We start from the raw sequence: 23683 nt of genomic DNA, 5'->3' as shown, positions 1-23683 counted from the left end.
TAGGATAGATACCCGGTACAAAGATGAATATGAATGTCCTGGTCTTGTTTCTGGTCTTGGGAGGAAAGCATTCAGACTTTAACCATTAAATATAATGTCAGCTGCAGGTATTGTATAGGTTGTACAGATGACCTTGATCAGATTGAGGGAGTTCTTTTCTGTTCCTAGTTTGCTAAGAGTTTTCATTAGGAATAGATGTTGGGTTTTGTTAAATGTTTTTTTGCATCAATTGAGGTGATCATGTAGTTCTTCATCTTTAAGTCTGATGGTAGGTAATTTACATTGATTGATTTTTTTTAAAAGTGTTGAACCAGCCTCGACTAATCCTGCTTTTTTCTCAGGATAACACCTGCTTGGTCAGGATGTGTAATCCTATCTTTTTAATGCTGTTGTACAGTTCGCCAGTCTTTTATTGAGGGTTTTTGTGTCTGTTACTTATTAAAGATATTGATCTGTAGTTTTCTTTGCCATACTGTTTTTGTCTGGTTTGGTATAAAAGAAATATTGGTTTCATAAAATGAGTTGCAGTGTGTCCTCCTCATTTGTATGATAAAAGATCTTGTGAGGACTTGGTATTATGTGTTTAGCAAACATTTACTAAAATATGTCATTAAAGTTATTTGGGCCTGAAATTTTCTTTTTCAAAAGGTTTTAGACTATAAATTCTATTTCTTTAATGAATACAGGAATATTCATTGTATTTATTACATTATAAATACATGTACTCTTAATTGATCTTTAGCACTTTATATATATGTACATATATATTCTTTATTGTTGAAAGTATAGCACTTTATATATTTTAAGGAATTTATCAATTCATCTAAGTGTCAAATTTATGAGAATATAGTTATTCATAATATTGTGGTAAGCAGAATTCTAAGACCACCATTGGCCCTCAATTGTGCTTGCCTTTTCATAATATCCTCCCCTGTGAATATGATAAGCATTGTTTCCATGATTATGTTACAGTACACAGCAAAGGGATTTTGCAGATAAATTTTAAGGTTATTAGTAAGTTGATCTTAAGATAGGGAGGTTATCTGGGTAGAACATTCCTAAGTAGATGCACCCTTTAAAAGAAGAAGGTTTTCCACTGGCTGGTAGTGGAAGACAAAGTCAGAGATATTTGAGACATCAGAAGAACTCTGCATTGTTGTTGGCTTGAAGATGGACAGGTTCATGTGAAAAGAAATGTGGGTGGTCTCCAGGAGCTGTGAGAAACCCCAGTGATAGCAAAGAAACAGGGTCCTCAGTCCTACAATCTCAAGGAACCAAATTTGCCAACTAGAATGAGCTGGCTGCAGGTTCTTCCCAGAGCCTCCCAATAAAAGCCAGCCTAGTAAATACCTTGATTTCAGTCTTATGAAACTCTAAGGCAGTGGTTGTCAACCTTCTGGCCCTTTAAATACAGTTCCTCATGTTGTGACCCAAGCATAAAATTATTTTTGTTGCTACTTCATAACTGTAATGTTGCTACTGTTATGAATCGTAATGTAAATATCTGATATGCAGGATGGTCTTAGGCGACCCCTGTGAAAGGGTCATTTGACCGCCAAAGGGGTCGCAACCCACAGGTTGAGAACCACTGCTAAGGAGAAAACTCATTTGAGCACACCCAAATTCCTGACCTATGGAACTGTGAGATAATAAATGAGTCTTGTTTGAGTCACTAAATTTGTGATGATTTGTTATGGCAGGGATTGAAAACTAAAACACCTTTATTATCCATAGGGTATATGTAGGGATATTCCTTCTTTCGTATCTGATTTTGGTAATTTGCATCATCCCTGTTCTGTTCCTTAGAAACTAGGCTGGAGGTTAACAAGATTACCTCCCTAACTAGAGGTTAAAATTTTATAGATCTTCTCAAAGATCTAGCTTTTGGTTTCATTGATTTTCTTTATTATTTACCTGTTCTATTTTTTCCCCCTCTTTATTATTTTCTTCCTTTGTGCTTGCTTTGGGTTTATTTTCTCTTTGTTCTAGTTTATTAAAGTAGAAACTTAGATCATTGATTTGAGACCTCTTTTATATTTATTTATTTATTTATTTATTTATTTATTTATTTATTTATTTATTTCAATGTCTCCCCATTCACAATACAAACCAGGCAAAGAGCCTGAGCTGAGGTGTATATGGGGTGGGTTTACTCTGCCTCCTATTTCTGTACAGTCAGTGTAAGAACACAGCCTGTGGTAAGTACCAAGAGGCCTGTTTTATTTTTAATATAAGCATTTAATGCTGTAAATTTCTCTCTAAGCACTATTTTAACGCATCCCACACATTTTGATAAGATGTTATCATTTTTATTTAATTCAAAATATGTTCTAACATCTGATGTCTTCCTCTTTAACCCAGGAGACATTTAAAATTGTGTTGTTTAATTTTCAAACATATGGGGAATTTCTAGTTACATTTCTGTTTTTGATTGATCTTTAAATCTGTCATGGCCAGAAAATATTCTCTATGTGATTTTAATACTTCTAAATTTGTTGAAGGTTTTTTTTCTTTCCAGCCTATAATATTCTTGATCTTGGTGAATGTTGCATGTGTTCTTAAAAAGAATGTGTATTCTGTTGTTGTTGGGTAGAGTGTTCTATAAATGACAATTAGGCCAAGTTTGTGGATAGAAATAATTAGGTTCTCTATATTTATATACACTGATTATTATGACCACCTGACGTTTGTAGGCAAATTAGCTGTAATTTCATGCTGAAGTGGCTAGAGGGCCAGACCATTATAAATAGAGAAGCAGGTTGTTTACCACGACAGTAGAAGTGATTTTTTTTCCTGAAGATATGGGTAAACAACGCGATTTAACAGCCTTTGAACATGGGATATATTTGAACGTGAGTGGCCAGATTATTATGACCACCTGACGTTTGTAGGCAAATCAGCCGTACACTGCATCGTATGGGATATGGAAGCCGAAAGCCTGTTCGAACACCTTTGCTGTCTGCAGTTACCAAGATAAAACGTCTCCAATTTGCACAAGGATTGGACAGTTGAGCATTGGAAAAAAGTCATGTGGTCTGATGAATCACGTTTCCAGTTGCATCATGCAGATGGCAGAGTGAGAATTTGGCAGAAACAGCATGACAGCATGCACCCCACATGCATGAGTACAACCCTTCAAGCTGGTGGGGGCAGTGTTATGGATTGGGGCATGTTTTCCTGGCATGATTTGGGCCCTTTAATTCATGTGGAACAACGTCTGAATAGTACAACATAGCTAAGTATGGTTGCTGATCAAGTTCATCTTATGTTGATGGCGTATCCCAATGGAGATGGCTTCTTCCAACAAAATAATGCGTCATGCCACGGTGCTCGTATTGTGCAGGAGTGGTTTCAAGAACATGAGGGAGACTTTACCTTGCTTAGGTGGCCCCCACAATCACCAGATCTCAATCCAATTGAGCATTTGTGGGATGAAGTTAAAAGAGCCATCAGGCAGCTGGTTCCACAACCATCAAATCTCACAGAACTGGACAGTGCTATTCATCAGGCATGGTGTCAGATTCCTCGCATCACCTTTCAACATCTCATGGAGTCAATGCCAAGAAGAATCGCCACAGTATTGAAGGCAAAAGGTAGCCCAACAAAGTACTAATTGGGGTGGTCATAATAATCTGGCTGCTCGTGTTCAAATATATCCCACGTTCAAAGGCTGTTAAATTGCGTTGTTTACCCATATCTTCAGAAAAAAAAATCACTTCTACTGTCGTGGTAAACAACCTGCTTCCCTATTTATAATGGTCTGGCCCTCTAGCAATTATAGCTAATTTTCCTACAAACATCAGGTGGTCATAATAATCTGGCCACTCAGTGTATATTTTTAAAATATATTTTTACTGATTTTAGAGAGGAAGGTAGAGGGAGAGATAGAAACATCAATGATGAGAGAGAATTATTGATCGGCTGCCTCCTGAACGTCCCCCACTGGGGATTGAACCCACAACCCAGACATGTGCCCTGACTAGGAATCAAACCTGGGACCGTTCAGTTTGCAGGCCAATGCTCTATCCACTGAGCCAACCGGCTGGGCAGTTCTCTATATTTATATTGATAGGGATTGCATGGAATCTGTAGATCACTTGGGTAGTATGGATGTTTTAACAATATGATGTTTTTCAATTCATGAACATGGAATAGCTTCCCATTTATTTGTGTCTTCAATTTTTTGCACAATGCTTTTCAGTGCACACAGGTCTTTCACCTTCTCGGTTAAATTTATTCCTAAGTATTTTATTGTTTTTGATGCCATTGTAAATGAGACTGTTTTCTTATTTTTTTAAAGATAGTTTGTTGCTAGTGTTTAGAAATACAACTCATTTTTGTATGTTAATTTTGTGTCCTGCAACTTTACTGAATTTCTTTATTAATTCTCACAATTTTTGGTGTAGTTAGGGTTTTCTTTATATAGGATCATGTCTTCTACAAACAGAGACTATTTCACTTCTTCCTTTCTGCTTTGAATGCCTTTAATCTCTTTCTTGCCTAATCGCTCTGGTTAGGACTTTCAGTAATATGATGAATGAAACTGGCAAGAATGGGCATTCTTGTCTTGTTCCTGATCTTAGAGGAAATTTTCAGTTTTTCATCATTGCGTCTGATGTTAGCTGTGGACTTTTCATATATAGTCTTTATTATGTTGTGGTACATTCCTTCTATTCCTAATTTTTTGAGAATTACTAATTCTTATTATAAAAGGATGTTGAATTATGTCATATGCCTTTTTCTGAGTCTATTGAGGTGATTACATTTTTAATCCTTCATTCTGTTAATATGGTGTATCACATTTATTGATTTGTGTATATTGAAACATCCTTGCATCCTAGGGAATAAATCCCACTTGATCATGATGTATAATTCTCTTAATGTGCTATTGAATTCAGTTTGCTAGTATTTTGTTGAGGTTTTTGCATCTATATTTTTCAGGGATATTGGTTTTAATTTTTCTTTTCGTGCAGTGTCCTTTTCTGACTCTCATATCCGGGGAATGCTGGCTCATAAAATGTGTTTGGAACTGTTATTTCTGCTTCACTGCTTTTTTTTGAGGACTTTGAGAAAGATTGCACTAATTTTTAAAATATTTTGTAGAATTCACTAAAATGAAGCCATCTGCTCTTGGGCTTTTCTTTGTTGGGAGATTTTGATTACTAATTCAATTTTTAAAGTTTGTTTTGTTTTTAAAGTTTCTACATATTTGGAGATTTCCTATTATCTTTTGTTATTGATTTTTATTTTAATTCATTGTGGTCAAAGAACATGCTCTATATGATTTCAACTCTTTTAAACTTGTTGAGTTTTGTTTGATAGTCCAGGCTATAGTCCATCTTGGTATATGTTCCATGAACACTGGAAAAGATGTTTCTTCTGCTGTTGGTGGGTGGAACAGTCAATACATGTGGAAGAGATTCTGTTGGCATATTATGTTATTAATTTCTTTCATATCCTTTTTTTGTTTAATTATTCTATTAAATGTTGAGAGAGGTGTTGAAATCTCCAAGCAGAGTTGTAGACTTTCTCATATCTTTTTTTAGCTCTATCTATCAGTTTTTGCCTCACATATTTTACTGCTTTGTTGCTGGATGTGTACATATTTAGGATTACTATGTCTTCTTGGTGGTGTCCTTCAGTCTCTGGTAAATTCTCTATCATTGATTAAAAACCTGATAACAATATAGACATTCCTATTTTCCTTTTTAAAACATTTCCATGAAATACCTTTTTCCATATGTTCACTTTCAAACTGCCTATCTATAATAATAAAAGCATAATATGCTAATTAGACCAGACATCCTTCCTTTTGGACAGAGGCAGCAGAGGCCCCCAGCCGGGGTGGCTGTGGGCAGGGGCTGGAGCCAAGGCCCTTGCATGAACTTCGTGCATCAGGCCTCTAGTATCATTATAACTGAAATGAATTACTTGTAGACAGCATGATTTGGTACTTGTTTTTTAATCCACTATGCTACACTTTGTAATTAAATTGGTAAATCTACACCATTTATATTTAATGCAGTTATTGATATGCTAGGGCTTAAGTCTACTATTTTGTTATTATTTTTTTTCTCTCTCTTTTCTTTTTTTAAAGTATTTTTACTGAGTTTTAGAGAAAACGGTAGAGAGAGAGAGAAATTGATGTGATAGCAGAACATTGATTGACTGCCATCTGCATGCCCCTCACCCAGGATTGAGCCCGAAACCCAGGCATGTGCCCTGACTGGGAATCAAACCGGCAACCTTTTAGTGCATGGGATGACTCCCAACCAACTGAGCCACACCAGCCAGGGATCTTTTCTGCTTTTCTGTTTTCTCTTTCTTGCATTACCGTAAGGCTACATGAACAATTTTAAGAATTCCATTTTGATATATCTATTCTGTTTTTACTATCTCTTTCTATAACTTTATGAGTGATTGTAAATTGACATTGCACCATCTCATTACTGCCAGGTGTTCATGTTCCATTGATACCTGAGGAAGAGGAAACTCTGTTGTTGCTGCTAAGCAAGGGGTATGAATTCTGGCTCCACAATAGACCTGAACTAGCACCTCACTGGCTGACGGGGTTAGGAGTATCTTGCTACTGCTTCTCACCTGACTGCTGTTGACATTCATAAGTGAAAGATGTTACCACTGGTGGTGGTTAAAGTCCTGACTTTCCAGTTGCCTCTTCTGACATCATTCTAGTAAGGAAGGAGAAGTGAACCTCATTACTGCTGAGTGTGGGCAGAAGTCTGGCCTCCTATGTGGTTTCCACAGATACTGCAGATGTTGGGGTGCATGAGGGAGACTATAGAGGATAAAATTTCCTGGCTCTCTACTTGGTCTTCTCTGATGCCACCCTGATGGTGGCCAGGGAGGGGTGCATAGGAATTTAAAGTTTCTTTTAAAAAAAATATATTTTATTGATTTTTTACAGAGAGGAAGGGAGAGGGATAGAGAGTTAGAAACATCGATGAGAGAGAAACATCTATCAGCTGCCTCCTGCACACCCCTTACTGGGGATGTGCCCGCAACCAAGGTACATGCCCTTGACCAGAATCGAACCCAGGACCCTTCAGTCCACAGGCCGACAGTCTATCCACTGAGCCAAACCAGCCGTGCTAAAGTTCCTTATTACTGCCTAAGAAGAGTGGAAATAAAGGCTCTAGCTTAGCCTCTGCAGACCTGCGTGGGGTGGGGCTACAGTTTGTTAATCTTTTTTATTTTCCCTGTGGCATTTAGTTGAGCAATTATTATCTAAGAGCTTTCTGTCTTTCTAGGCTACTCTTTTCTTATTTCTTTGGATAGAGAAAGAGAGTTTTCTTATTTTATTAGAGTTTATTTTGTCTGTGGCTTTTGGCATTTCTGGGTTGCTGGCTGCTTCCACTCCAAGTTTGGTTTTTGAGGCGAAAAAAAAAAAAAAGAAGTCCAGGAAAGTCACTATTATATTGTTCCTTGAAACCTGAGATGCCTAGCTGTTCTACCTTCTTTCTCCCACCTTCCCTAGTTTTTTTAAAGTTTTGTTTTATATATAGTGTCTAGGGAGTTTAGTTGTACTCAGCAGAATAGCTGTACTTAGCAGGAAAAGTACATCAACTCCATCCTCCCATAAAAAAGGACTTTAAAATGTTTTCCCCAGTTGTCCTATGGCAAAGCAAAAATTGCACAGGACAAAATTAAACAGTAAAGGAAGTAATTATCCAAGGCTATGGCAATAAGAGAGAGAGGCCAGAAGTTAGTGAGAGCTCCATCCCACGGAAACAAAGGCAAGGGGAGCTTTTAAGAGCTGGGGTAGGGGTAGATACTAGGACATCTGTGTTTGCTCATTGGCTTTACCTGAGCAAAGAAAATAGTTTCTTGTATCTTTATAACAGGAGGTTATTTTACAACTTGGAGCAAGGCAACCACTGAAGCTATTATCCTATCCTCCCATTGAAATCGAAAGATAGGGGTACTATCTTCCTAGATGGTTATATTTCAAAGAGATGGCTCCCAGGTCTTTCAGAAAAACATTCCTGGGTTGTAAAACTGTCAAGAAACTTTGTAAAAAATTTCTATCTCAAGGAGCAGAGGAAGAATTTATTATTACCAATTTTTGAAAATAAATGTTCTAAGAAAAGGGAGGTCAGAGGCCTGTCGTCAGAAAGTCTATCTACAGTTCAGTCAACCTGAGGGAAATGCTAAGGCTGCCTTGGCTACCTATAGGAGATAAGTAGCCATCATTAGTCATAGGCATAGCTATTCCTCTTCTTCTGCCTCCTATCTGCACATTTCATGGATAATGGGCATAAATATCATTATCGTACATTGTTCTTCCTTCATCCTTTTGATCAACAGAGTTCTGTTCCTCTAATATGCATGTGAGTAGAGGCCTGTTATATATCATGGTTAGACCAATAAAAGGTAGCTACAACCATACAAACCTGTAAGAAAATGTTTATCAGAATCATTTCATTGATCTCCTTGATGGTCTGTGTGATTTCTGTCTTGACTTTATCCCTTGAACTTGTGCTTTCTGATTGGCACATTCAACTGTCTCTGTCTTTTCTTGAATGCTCGTCTGTTGCTGATTCTACTACCTGACTTGCCTATCAGATAATGCAGGGAGTCTGATTCCTGGTCAAATATCCCCATTAATGAAGTATATCTTTAAATTTAGTCTTTGACAAGACTTTTCTTGTGGGATGAGACACTGACACAGTAATAACCACCTCCATACCCGCTGCATGCTCAAGTTGAGGGAAGGAGAGTGAGGGCAGCTGGTCAGAGACTACTGAAATCTTATCATTTGCTTATAACATCTCTATACATAATTCGTATTCTAACACTCAAGTTTATTTTAAATGAGCAAATGGAAATTAGTAAGCAATGACCATGTATTACAACGTTTTGCAGATCTACTTCTACATACAAAGAATTAAGACAAGAACCAGAATATGTGTATGTATTTCTTATTGAATTTACTATTCAATATGGATATTGGCAGCCTTAAAAAACAAACATCACACATATCCCAGAGGCCACATTCATCTTTTAGATGCTAAAAAGAACGCCTCGTTTTTAAATATAGAGTTGAGTTGTATCAGAAGTTGTTTAGATCTCCCTTTCTTGGGCTGGTTTAAGAAGTAGATGATTCAAAGAAAGGGCTTCTTCCATCAAGAAAGCTTTCGTAAACTTGTGAACTCAAAAGCCAATAGAGCAAAGGAATACACTTTTGCGTTTCAAATGGCTCTCGTATAGCAATTATAAAGACAGAGAAATCTTTATTATTCTTGGAGGTTACAGTATATATTACAGTATTTAAAAGTGGCCTGATAACTGGCATTGCTTTATTCTCTTCTTCCAAAGGACCCCCACTGGGGATATGTAACTTAAAGGTGATAACTTAAAAAGCCATAGTGTAGTGTTGCAGAAATTGTGTGAAAAATAAGGAAAAGGGACTTGGATCTTAGTCTAGTATCGGCGCAACTTAGAGAAATATCCTTTTAGTTCTTTAAACTTGATTCATTATATATGGAAAATATTGCACAGAATATTTATTAAGCTGGTATTGGGGGAAATTACAGACATTTAGTCTGTGTTTTAATCAAGCTAAAAGGACTCTTTATACATATTATATATCTTCGATCGTGATTTGATGCCTGATATATTTAAATCTAGAAAAAAAACTGCCCATATAAAATTGGATTTGGTTAATAATAGACTATTTTATCTCACTAGAGGGCAGTATGACAAGTTAGACTATCTCTAAAATGTTCTGGATGCAAAATTTCCTAGATGAGTCGGAGAAAAGTGAGATAAATTTAATATATTTTTTAGAACATTGCATGATTTTTAAGTCTTAGAACACACATCATTAGAATATTTTGCTATAATTACCCCAAAGGCCATTTAGTCAATAAGTGGTAGAACCAGGATTTGGAACCGAATTGCCCACAGAGCCTGAGCACCTTCACTCATATGTGATGTACTCAGCTGAGGTGTAGATTTTTAGTGCAAAGATAGATGAGGCCTTTACTAAGCACTAAAGTAATATTAAAGTAAAACATGCAATAAGAAGACATGTCCTAGACTAGTGATGGCGAACCTTTTGAGCTCGGCGTGTCAGCATTTTGAAAAACCCTAACTTAACTCTGGTGCCGTGTCACATATAGAAATTTTTTGATATTTGCAACCATAGTAAAACAAAGACTTATGTTTTTGATATTTATTTTACACATTTAAATGCCATTTAACAAGAAAAATCAACCGAAAAAATGAGTTCACGTGTCACCTCTGACACGCGTGTCATAGGTTCGCCATCACTGTCCTAGACCAAGCTGAATCCTAATTGCTACTTTGTATGTTGTTTATGATTTATAACTAAGAGGTTAACTTTTTTATTGCCTTTTTATTAGGTATTCAAAGATTTTCACATATACCAATCTTGTTCTTCTAGAAAACAGACTTAGGGAATGAAGCCATGCTATTGATTGACATACTTTACTCCTAGCCTTGGTTTTCTTATCTGTAGATGGAAGAAGATGGAATAAATGTTTGCTACCTCTAGTTATTCCCATTTGCAGTTAGCTTAATTCTATAAGCTTAAAGTACAGGGCATATTCAGTTCACGTGGAAATTGAAATTCCAACTGCTAAAAGCAGTTACCACCTCTAGGTTAGGAGTGACATAGAGGAAATGAAGACTTGCAACTCTCTTTTCCTTCAGGCACAGGGTTGTGTGGGTTGAGTGTACGCTCACTTCCATTAAGCTTAGTGTTCATCATAAGGAAGAGCATGCCCAGGTAACTTGCATTCATGGCATATCATAAGGATTTTGTTCTGGTTCTGCTCTATATCTCAACCAGATATAGATTACAATATTCCTTGTAATGAAATCATTGGGAAAATGCTCAAATGGAGTCTGAGAACCTAGTACCTTCATATAACAATCTTCTCTTGGGTAATAGATTATGGCCATTGTTCTTAAGCAGAGAGTACCATATGCCCCTTGCTCTTTCCTCAAAGTCTGGATGTATATTCACATGATTCACATGGAGGTAACATGAATAACATTTTCAAATATTTTTTGTTAAACACTATTGTTTAGGAATCCTGATTTCTTTCTCTTTTTAATATTCTACATTAATGGGTAAGTTAGGGGGAAATGAGCCCTTTGTATTCCAAACAAGGCAAAAGGAAGTCATTGATTCTAACCAAAGCCCACAATTTCTGCTCTTGAAAAATATACAGTGTGTCCCAAAACAACAGCTGATTGCTCAATTTTGAAAAGGAAATGTATTTTAATAAATACTACCTTTGTAATTATTCAAAATGTGTGTATAAATTGTAGGGGACACCCTATATTAAATATATTAACACTATTTAAAGAGTAGTTTGCCTCCTCCATTTGTTAGAACCTCCATTTGTTATGGGTAAGACTAGAAGGTAGGACCCGACCCAGGTCACCAACGCCAATCACTAAGGAAAGTTTGCTCCTGAATTGGGGAATGTTTGGATTTAGAGGAGTCATATATCTGGGTAGAGAGCTGGAGACAGTGCTGAATATCCTAACATCTAGATTTTCTTTGATATTCCATGCATTTGATATATAATACAGGGCTTGTGACTGATTCAACCAGCAGCCTTTGGATTTTAAAGACCAGTTTTTGCTTTAAAGTTACCAAAAGATTTGAAGGCTGGATAGGTCTAGGGAAAAGGCCTATTTCTAACTTTGGCTAGAAAAACTTCAACTCACATCTTAAATTTTTGGCATAGAGAACCAGTTGCACTGCTGACCAAGATCTTTTACTAGTATACCTTAATCATTTTTAGATCTTCTTTTTCTAGGAACATGTTTTATTTTTCCCTTTTTGCTTAGTAATTTTCTATTGCTTACAAAGTAACTGATAGTGTATTGTTTAATATCTCAGGGACTCTAATTTTCATTTGCAAATTAAAGATTATAATATCTGCCTTACTTATCTCAAAGGGAGAGATGTGAGTAACAAAAAGAGAAATATTTAAAAGTGCCTTTAACTAGAAAAGTAATCATTACACGAATGGTAGTAGTTGTAGTAATATCTGTGGGAATAGTATTAATAGAAGTAGTAGTTATTGTTAAACCACATGGGTTAGTAGTGGTGTGAAAGAAGGACAATATAGAAAATGATATATCTGTACATACATCTGTAGTATCACATATTTCTTTAATCCTTAGTATAGTCAGCTAATATTACTTAATGCTCTCAGGTTCCTATTGACTTGACGAAAGATTTGCCAGGAAAATTATTATATTGTGAAAATATGAAAATATTCTATTCAATATTAACAATATAATATTAAATTAGGAGAGAGATTTGCTGCCCTATTTCACATTATATGGTCTATTCATTTACTAAATGTTAATGCAAATTTCTCCCAAACTTTAACCTTTTTCATGAAAATTGTGCTATTCATCAAATTCTGGAACTTGGGAAAGTAATTGAAAGTTGATTTCTTGCTCCACCTCTAACTTGTCCAAACTCAGTGAAGTTTTCTTTCATTGTTGATTTAACATCCTTTCTACTCAGGTCCACTTGCTCCTTGTGTTGTTTTGCTTTAGACTGGCTGCTTTCTATCCTTAATCTTCTGCTTCTTCTCGCTTGCCTACATTGACTGACAAGGGGTTGGTTTAACTGTCTCTCCAAGTGATTTGGAAACAGTTTTAACACACTGTTAAATTTTAGACCTGTCAAGTAATCTTGTTGCTGCAAATTGAATTTTTAATCTTGGACTAATATTGAGACGATGACCTTTGGTTGAGCATAGGTCCACTTAAGCAAACTTAAGGTAGGGTTCTCTATTAGTATTTATCAAACTTAGATCATTTGCTTCAGAATCAGTTGGAGTATTTAGGCCCTAGGGCCTCCCGAGTCAGAATCTGCATTTTTAACAAGCTCTCCCTGTGATCCTTGCGTGCAAACTAAAATTCAATAATCATTGTTGTCAGTGTTGGAATCATCAAAGTAGTATGCTTACTTCTAAAGTAGCAACAATACTTTTGTATGTGATTAACATATGAAATCATACTAGACTGTGAGCTCTTCTAGAGCAGCAGACATAGCTTATTTATTTGTGCCCAAAGTAGGTGCTCAATGAATATTTTATACATGAATATTACACTAAATCTACCAAGGAATACCTCAGGCAACCCTTAGATCCAGCTTTGTCAATAGGGAGATGAAATGGTTAGAAAGCAGACCAGTCTGCTTAATAGTCTTATTGTCTTACAGTAATCATGGAGCTAAGAAAATAATTATGAAGTACTAGAGGCCTGGTGTATGAATTCGTGCATGGGTGGGGTCTGGCTGGCCTGCCCCAATTGTGGCCTATCAGGTCAGGCTGGCCAAGGGAGGGGCTGCAGGTGATTGGCTGGCTGGCCCCGCCCCTGATTGGGGTGGGGTGGGGCAATCAGGGGTGGGGCTGGCCAAGGGGAGGGGCAGAGGGCTGTTGGCCTGCTGACCCTACCCCTGGTAGAACTCCTGGGTGAACTCGTGGTCAAACTCCCAATAGAGGGGACAATTTGCATTTTAGCCTTCTATTATATATAGGTAGATTAGAAACTGGAATCAACCTTTCATTTTAGAGATGAAGAAACTTAGATCTACAATTGGTGAGACATAGTCAAGCTACCAAAGAAATAGACCCAGGAGCAGAATTTATGACTTCAAACTCCTAGATTATTCCCCTTGCACTATAACTTCTCAGATATTTTTCATTTGTTTGATGCTTAATGGAAGGATACTTACTCAATCCTAGTTAAACTAGTGTTTTTTATAAGTGCTGGAATGAGTAGTTCATTAATTAGCTAAGTAGGTTCATTTCTATGAAAAATGAGTTATGTCAATTTTGTATGGGCATTGTTCAGTATTTTTAAGTAAGGTTGATATCTATTAATGGTATCAGATTGGGAAATTCAAGATGGAGGCAAATGAACAATCGTCGGTATGGCCCTCCGAAGCCTATTCTTGTCAATGGTAGGGCCAGCTGCCTCCTGGGCTGAGGTTTCTCGTCCTGGTTTCACATCTCTCACACATCCCTCACTCTCCCCTGCCACCAGCTCCCCATGACTGCTCCGCAGGGGTGGAGAGGAAGCACCCGGGTCTCACAGGGATGGTTTCAAATCCTGCTTCTGACACTTCCTAGCTCTGTACTCTTTACTTCTTTGTGCCCCGATTTCCTCAGTGATCAAATGGGGGTGATAATCGTGCCTGCCTCACAGGGTTTTTGTGAGAAATAAATGACCTAATAATGAAAAGCCCTTAAAACAGAACCAGGAATAAATACTGACTTTTATATTCTGCCGTCACATTTCTCTGCCATTGTTACTCTCCTCCACAAGTTAAAATAATGCAAAGTTAACAACATTGAAAGGGCCTGTGATTCTTCGAAGGGGAACTTTTAGGCATAGACAAACTAAAGGCTAGATTTGCTGTATAAGTTTCAGGAGGTTACATGGTTAGAGACAGAAATGACATAAGAAGCTAATTCCCTTGCAGACCAGGTAGGATTTCAGTGGGTGGATGGGGAAGCCCGGAGCAAGACTCCTTCCTTTCCTCTGCCTCGCTTCCTCCCTGCTCTGCAGGCGCCTTGCAACTCCCAGTAATTTACATTGGTGTTTTAGGATTCCTAGTCAGCTTTGCAACATTGTCGGCTGATTTTAAAAAAAAATCTATTTTATTGCCTAAGAAATGCCCAGTTGTGTGAAATACACAATTCTTTACTTAGTGTCACTTAGGGGCATTGTTTTTTCAATTGCACGTAGACAATATGAAAAAGTTCGGAGATAAATGGAAAGTTAAGTAGAAGAGCTAAATGAGTCTTTGCAGTTTCAACATTATCCCTGAAGGTCCTAATTCCAACTCCTAAATATTAGTGATTCTCACTTGGTGTTTGGAGTCTTTAAAGAGACTAGCGCTTCTTAGAAATAAACAGGTGATAACAATAGAGCATTAACAATTGCTACTGCTTTGTAACAATTCCCGTTACTGAAAACAAATTCTCTTCCTCTGTGATTCCTACTCAACATTTAAAGGATTACGAAGGCAGTGGGGTGCTGTATAGACTTGCAAAATGACCTTCAAACTCTAAGTTTAATTTCTCTGTCAATTTATCAAGAGGGGTTTATGACAGTTTTACTCAACAACATGGGAAATGAATACCTTGATGAAACCATCTCTCATAATATCATCTAATAAATGATATTATAACATGACATTCCAATCTGAATACTGCTTAGGAGAGAGGAAGAGATAGTGCGTGTAAAGTATGCGCACTTAAATTGGCAATTCACAATAAATGCGGAGCTTACAGCTTGAGAAATGGGCTTCTAGGAAGAAAATTATATGGCAAGCCACACTGCTATGTGGGAATAATTATATCACATAATTTACATGCAAATATATTTAAACTAAAGAAATAATTCTCAGTTATTCACAGCATAAGGTTGACTTTGCATTGCCATTACTCCCTACATAAAATATATGATATAAATCATGCTTTTAAGGTAGAGAAAAACTGAGGTGAAAATACAGTTTTCTCCCAGATGTCCAAAATGCAATTGAATATTCCACGTTGAGAGCGGTAATTCTCAATTACAGCATATTAGAATTACTTGATAATCCATTATATATAAGTAGTTTAAGCAAAATGTGCCTCTTTACAACAAATTAACTTTTCTTCAAAGAATGTATTTCTACTCTTTGTGTAAGGTAATAACTATTTATTTATAAACTATAAAACATATCACTGTTATGCCTACAGCACTCAGAAATTACTAGGCTATATATTCATTAAAGAGAAGTAATTACTTTCTAGATATTTTGCCTACAATCTTTTATTGACCTCATAATGCAGTTGCTATGCTTAATAGATTGATGCAGCTGTTTATGCAATTCTTTTCACATGAGTTTGCTACACAAGTTCAATAATAATTCAAATACGCTCACCCGCTTAATAAGCTTAGCAGGGAGGAACACGAAGCCTGCTGTACGTAGGGAAATATCCGTTGAGAGTTCCAAGGATGTGGAAGAGGAGGGCAAAAGTGATAAAATGCTTTTATGGTAATTGATTTGTAATTGTTACTGCCCAGACTCAGTCTCATTGGGAAATAACAGTTTTTTGAGGATAGTCACTGAAATCATTTGAATGCTGATTTGGAGAAGATGTTTGCAAAATTGGAGTTCATTTCCTTAAAGATGGCACAAAAATATTCATAGATCATCATGGACAGGAAAATGCAGGAGTAGCAACGGCAGTGATAATGCAACAATAATTTCCTCTTCCTCAGGGGGCTATTTGTTATGCACGCGATTTTTATTGTCACAGTTTTTTCATCCGGTATTTTTATGACAAGAAAAAGAAGATATTGGTATAAAATAAAAGTGTGAATGAAGACTTCATTGGAATAGCAAGCAAAATTGAAGAGAAAGTATGTGTTAGATGGATTTAAAGATAAGAGTTTGGGATGGTGACTTTCTATTAACTTTGCAAATAGCCAGATTTATTAAAAAGAAACATTTGAAACATCTATATGAATGTATGTGTTTATATATATGCTCACACATCTGGTCATAATTGTGTATATTAACTGAGCACTTCAGGCAACTAGAATAAAAATGATAAGAAAATGCCTTTGCAAATATGTTTCAAAGTTAAAATGCTACAGAAATTCTCAATTTATTATGTACTGTATCAAAATCCACTGTTTACTTAGAAATGTTATTATTCTAGGCTGTTTATTCCTGCTTATAATTTTACTTTTTTATAAAGAACATATTCTGAGATAGGAAAATGTATTATTCTGATGAGAACTTCTTCAAAATAAATAATCTTTTAGGACATCTTAAAAAGGACAAAAAAAGCTAGGTATCCATCTTATTGTTTACGTTTTCCTGGTTAACAAAAGCCAATTCAAGCAACATTTAAAAATAGTTATTACGATGATGGGGTGATTACATCTAAAACACTGGCATTCGACCACTTTAAAATTAGACTGTAACTTTGGCCTGGAAAATACTAATCAGTGTTCTGTGCTCAGTGTTAGTATCATATGGTAGTATCACTTTTTATTAACATAATACAAATATCCTGTGCACTGCTACACCTTTCATAGCTTCGGGCTTCAGAGTCAAAATGTCACAGCAAATTTCACTTTCACTAATAGATTGAGACTTGTACATTACATTAGTAAAAGTGAACCAATGGTATGGTATTTTGCCCAAATGGCAAAGGTGGGCACATACAGTATCCTAAAATACAGCTTGGTTCTCCTTCGTCCCCAAACAATAGCAAGAGGGTACAAAGTTTGGGTAGATAGTTTATTATTACATGTTTGGAAAAAAAGTTCACCTTCCTGCACCTTCTCTATATGCATTGTCAAAATATCACATTATACAACTCACTGGAAGTGAACTTACTTGCTAAATACCCATTAGATTCCCAGGAGGTGCCTTACATTAATTGTTTAGTGAAAGGCCCCTTAGGCTATCACCCGGGAAGCACATTAAATGCATAAAAAGAGAAGTTGACAGAGATCCCTGTAGAACAAGATGCATCTACCAAGCTCAAGACTTCTCCAGGAAGAACCTATAAAGTCCTGTGGAGAATGGTCATTTGGTGTGGGGGTAGTTTTTCTCCTATTTCACCCTCCCCCCCGCCCCAACTGGCACAAACATAAACTTACTATCAAAGAAAAAAATGGTGCAAAAAATGATTAGAAAAAGACTGCTCGGGAATTGTAAACAAATTAGCTTATATGTCTTGATTCTGAGGCATCAGTGCAATTTACAGACAGAAAAAGAGTTGCAAAAGTTAGAGATGACAAGTATTTATTATCCGCTTAATGATGTTATACAAGAAGAATGATGGCAAATAACACGGAGGGGAAAGACAAAGTTTTGAAGTAAATGAGAAAAAAGTGACTGATAGCAAAGTTTTGGGCTAATGGCCAAATAGGCTAATGCAGGGAAAAATGTCAAGTCACAAAATGAGTGACAGGGAGTTCTGGCAAAACATGTTTTTATGTCTGTCTGTCACATTGCATCTAAAATCGTTTTTGTGTTCTGCATATAGCAGATTTTTATCACTCCCTTGTTTTAATTACAATTGCTGGCGAAACTATTGTACCTCTATTATGCACTACTATGTTTGTTTATTTCACATCATTTTGTTTAGAATGTTTCTAAAGAGAAAATGTAAAAAACCAAACAAAATATGTGCTTGGTATCATAAATCCCCCCACCTCCTTTTGAGGGGGTCTGCATTACCCCAAAAATTCCACCAGAGGGGGCACTAGTAAAACAAGAAGCAAGCTGGAACGAGATTGTAACTTTCATTCTTTTCTTTAGAGGTGAAAAAGACTCATCGTCCTCCTTTTCTCATTCCTGGACAGAAATATTTTGAGGTTAACAGGGAAGCAGTGAATATGCCATATGGAAGAATCTTTAGGTCTTTAAAATACTTCCATTAACTTCAGTTTCCTATTTTAATGTTAACGTGCTGCAGTTAAGTTTCAGCCAAAAGAGCAAAAACTCTTAGTTAAATATAGATAGGATTTCAACTGTTCGTATTATGACTGCTGAAATTTGAAGTATTCAAGAAGAGATGTCTCGCCCATGTGACTTTTCCTTAGTGACTCTTATCATTACATAAGCAACTGAGAGATGTGAATTATTATTCTTTAGTTGTCAAATTGAATTTACCCAAGGCATCTGGTCTTAACTTGAGTTCATCACAGTAAAATTTTTTTAAAGGTAATAAAAAAAGGTGTCATTTGGTTATAATTAATCTTTACCAAGAAAATGAGAATAGAGATAAAATTTGCTGGGCTTTAATGTAACTATTCATATAATTATTTATATATATAACTATATAAGCTTTAATAGAGCTATTTAGTGCTGTATTTTATTACTGTTATTACTCTTAATAAGTCATATTCAATTATAAAACTTCCCTAACAACTAACAATGCTGACAGGACAGAGATGTTGTTTGCTGTGAGATTTCACCTCTTGAGAATTAAGAGCATACCCCTGTCTCTTGGTTCATACCAACTAGCAAAAGACTATCCATAAAGAGCCCAAATCAACCTCTTTTTTAAAATTTCTACACTTCCTAAATTTATAGCATGGCAAAAATACATTTTTTTCAGTTTAATTCTCAAAAAGTGAGTAAAATACCACATGTTATTGGATTAAATACAAATAATCTATGCCAAATTTTTATCATGATGCCCAGCACAATATGAGTGCTCATAAAGGTTAGCAGATTTTTGTTTGTTATTATTCATTCAAGTTATTCATTTCTCATCCCTTGGAATAGACAGTTTGCCTGGGTTTTCATGATATGCTACCATCCTTAGTATTTCTATCCAGTCTTCTTTTTTGATCTTACCTAACACAGATTTTCTGAAGGAAACCAGCTACTCCTTGCTTGAAAATCTGCTTTCTGCTCCAGCACATTAAAATGTTAAGGGCTGGTATTTCTTTTGCCTTGGCTTTGGTAGATTGCCAGTATTTCTTACAAATGTCAGAAGAATGTTTTAGAAAATTAATGTTTAAGTTCCCTTAGCTATGTAATTTTTGTTGTCACTTAAAAATAGCTGTGATGATTATATCCATTACATGCTATCAGTCATTAAAACACTTGATCTGGGACATGTTCTTAGAAATTAGCCAAATGCCTCAAACATAGGGAACCTGAGGATTGAAGGAGTTAGCTGTCTGTCTAAGGTCTCACAGCTAGCTGTGAACTGACCCATACATGTCCTTCTCCAATTCACCTCAGAATTATCTTAAAACTCGAATTGTGGAATTGATCGTTTTTTTGTTCGATTTAGAAAATTAGAAAAAAATTGTGAGGAGATAGAAGGTGATGGAATGCCCCAGACTGAATGTCCATTTGCATAGCACTTTTGAGTTTATGAAATCCATTTCTAAACATGGTTGCTTTTAATGATGCCTTGGTATGTGATGAGACTTTTTATGTTCACTTATACTGAAAGAAAACTTTTTTATATCATTTAGCAACTTTTTCATTCTGCTTTTATGAATTTTAATACTCAAGTAATCAGGGCTGCTGCCCCTATTATGCAAACCATTGAGCTTACATGGATGGACTGTAACAGCTTGGAAATGGCTGTGTAGGGCACTTGGCTCACTGGTACTGAAGGACAGATTTTTCCCTCTGCATTGCTGTTCTGTGACCTCAGGTTTGTAATGGACACAAGAGTGTGAGGGCATTTGGTACCATACTCCTTTAACTCCTTTCCTCCAGATGAAAGAAGAGAGGGAAAGAGGAAGGTACAAAGCAACGTCTTTGATCTCTAATTCTATGTGGTTTTCTCCATTGTTATTTCAGAACATACCTACAGACTTCCTTGGGGTGAGTTTGGTGAATTATAGAATTTCAGTATGAGAAAGAAACACTCCAACTCCTTGATTTTATAAATTCACAGTGATTAAAATGACTAGCCCAAGGCTATCCACCCCCTTATTTATTTATTTGTTAAACCTGGTGATTTTTTTTTTTGTAAAGAGATTCTCTGCTAAAAGGGTTGCAAACTAGTAAGTGGCAAAAGTGGGGGGAAAACCCTAGAAAAACCTAGTCTTCTTTAGTCAAAGTCTAGAGTTTTCTCATAGCCATGGAGCTTCCCATAATACTATTGACCGTGTTGTTATAAACATCAACCAATAATTCATTTCTGAGTCTTTGACTTGATTTATTTAGTTTTTTAATGTTGATTGAGAATGCATTTTTTGGGAGCCGTTCTTCAACGTTCAGGTGAAATACTTGATTAACTATCATAAAACATGTTAAAAGGAATCCCATTAGTTTAGGGGTTATGATTCCCCTAGGAATAATGTAATTGGTTTTTCCACATTATAAATTTACTCTAAAATCATTTTTCTTAGGTATATTTTACTCCCTCTTTCCCTTATTTTAATTCTCTATAACTGTTTTTTACTTTTTGTTAATTAGTAAAGATTTTATTATTTCAAAAATAATGTGTGTGTGTTCAATTTTTTGGGCCTTTAAACATGGCCAGCTCTGTACAACTGTGGATAACAAATGGTACCTGATATAATTCCAGTAACATTTCCAAATAACGGTCCTGGCCAACTAGTCCCCAGCCAGTTTATGCTGGGAATTCCCATTGTTTCATAATTCCTTAGCTGAGTTTAGGATGTGGATATAGACAAGGGGTATCCCAATTGGTAGGTAACACATTTAAAAATATTTGTTATCCAATTCAATAATTGGGACTGATTGTTACCAGAGCTTGGATTGGCTGGAAGAGCACATTTTGATAGCGGGAAAGAGGTAAGAGTTGAAAATAATATTTAAGGACAGGTGGACTATGGCATAGAGACCGGCCTGGGGGCACTGTGAAGGTAGTAGGTACCAAGGGATGGGGGAAATATGAGTGCCCAAAGGGATTAGGAAGACAGTAAAATGGAAAAGAAAAGGCCCGTAAATTTTTTTTTAAAGCAAAACCAACCACCCTCATTCACTTTTTTCTTTATTCAGCAATTTCTAGTCCCTACTATGTGCAAGACATTATGCTAGTCCTTTAAAATAGTGGTGGGTTTGTATTTTCATTCAATCCCCAAGTATAACCAGTGAGTTGGCTGTGAAATAAAACATCTGAGAAGTAGGTATATATTCTAAACCCGAAGGCAAAAATCCACACTATTTGTACCTTTGCCTCGGTCTGTCTCTCTTCCCTTCTCTGACTGTGTTTTCAAGGGACACCATTAGGATGAAAGAGCAGAAGTGTGGATGTGGGAATCGTGAGCTTTTTCCACCCACAGGACTGTCAACAGGTATGCACACGGCATCTGTGACTCCGGCCGAGCTGACAGGCTAGGAGCCAGCTGTGGCTTACACTTGAAAAAAAAAATAATACCCACTTAGGGGTATGGAATTATTTATCACTACTGGTGGAATTTTTGCCAAAGGCAAAAAATGAAAATATCCGATGAAAAATGTCCTCAATCCACAGCCCATCATACTCATGCACCATAGGAACCGATTAACTCTGAGACCAAGAATAACTAGGACTATAGTGATTACTATTATTATTTTGCTTTTTAAAGACATCGGGAATTATGGAATCAGAGCAAACACAGCAATTGACGGGGTTCCTAGGAGCAGCCTCTGTGGCAGAGCTTGTATGCATGACCAGTGTCTCCGAAGGAGCGTCTTTCCCTTCTTCTTTTTTATTTCCTTTATTTTTCTATTCTTTTCTTACCTGCAGATATTACAGGGTCTAAGACAGGGATGTGAAGATGGGGGTTGGTGGGGTAGAGACCTCCTGGCAGTTTTTTTATGAAACTTACGAGAGGGAGTTCTCTCTGGCTATGTTTATCTGCTGATTGTGTATTAATACACATTAATACGTGGGGTCTACTATTATGTTCCTTATCTCAGGTTGTCTTATTTACTTATTATTGTCCTGATGGACTGTGCATGTGCTGTAAACCCCTGCAAGGCATCCATATAGATGCAGCTGTGCACTGAGTGTGGGTTCTTGCCAGGTTTGGCTATGCATGTGGCCTTTTAACTGGATAAAGGCAAAGCAACCTGCTGCCCAGACTGGGTCTCTGTGAGCCTGGGCTACTGGATTTCTTTCTCTGCAGGAAAACAGCATGTCTGATCCTGTATTCAGCCTGTGTGGATAGTGTTCAGGCCTCATGTTGACTCTGGTTCTTGTCTGAGACCCTGGCTTTCAGGTCTCAAGCTGGGTCTGAGGCTCTCCTGGGACCCCAGCTGTCTCAGCCTGCGTTTCCCTCATGGTGCACCTTGCGTTGTGTTTTTGGCATCTGGCCTGCTTCATTAGTGTGATTTGTTTAGTAAATCTCTGCTCTAGGTCCCATTTCATGTCATGTATCTGGGAATCCTTTCCGACCCCAATTCTTTGGATCCCATTTCTGAGTTTTCCTGAGTTTTGCAAACCAGTTGTGTCCAGGAGAAGTACCTGTTCTTTAAAGTGACCCCCGAAGAGCTGGGGTTAAGGTGCCAAAGCACCACTTTCTCAGAGAGAAATCGGCCTGTCTTGCTTCCCCCTTCCTTCTCTTTTCTTCTTTCCTTTATCCTTCTTCTCTTCCTTCTCTTTTCAAATGTCTTTTTTCTCTTCTGTTCATATGTGTATGTTAAAAATTCCAGAATGGAATATTTGGAACTTACCTAATTATCAGGGTATATATGGTATCATGGATGGGGATTCTAATCATCTGACAAATTTAACCAATAAAAGTCCCCTTTTCCTATTTCTTTTCTAAGTAAAATATAATCCTACTGAAACAAATGTTGTACCTAAAGTTAGCTAAGCTGCAAGGCCCAGAGTTTGAGGAAGTACTAGGTTAAGAATACAAACTTTGCTATTTAAGAAAAAATGCTTTGGATGAAACCAAATAAATTAATAAAAATAGTTTCTCAAACTGAATATTTAGCGCACTTTTTAGTGTTCATGTACATACCTTTTGGCTTCACATTTTATTCTAACAATAAATATTTAACAATTTATAAGAAGCTTCTGGTTATATGTGAAATCTTAGAAATATTTTTATAGAAAATATTAATTTATTTGAAATGTAAATAGAGACATGATGTAGTGAGTCTTAAAACAATAAATCTCATAATGATATTTTTAAAAATATGAAATAGTATTTTATT

At 36.5% G+C, this 23683-nt stretch overlaps 1 non-coding gene across 1 annotated transcript; it reads right to left on the bottom strand.

Moving 5' to 3' along the window:
• Nucleotides 1–2083: 2083 nt before the first annotated feature.
• LOC111826938 lies at nucleotides 2084–2215 on the bottom strand. The gene has a single exon (XR_002830385.1). It is a non-coding gene; the product is annotated as a small nucleolar RNA SNORA51 (small nucleolar RNA).
• Between the last annotated feature and the right edge of the window lie 21468 nt (nucleotides 2216–23683).

Source organism: Myotis lucifugus, unplaced genomic scaffold (assembly GCF_000147115.1).
Source record: "Myotis lucifugus unplaced genomic scaffold, Myoluc2.0 scaffold_111, whole genome shotgun sequence".
Lineage (NCBI taxonomy): Eukaryota > Metazoa > Chordata > Mammalia > Chiroptera > Vespertilionidae > Myotis > Myotis lucifugus.
The sequence above is the reverse complement of the archived record's forward strand: the minus strand, read 5'-3'. Positions and strand labels throughout refer to the sequence as shown.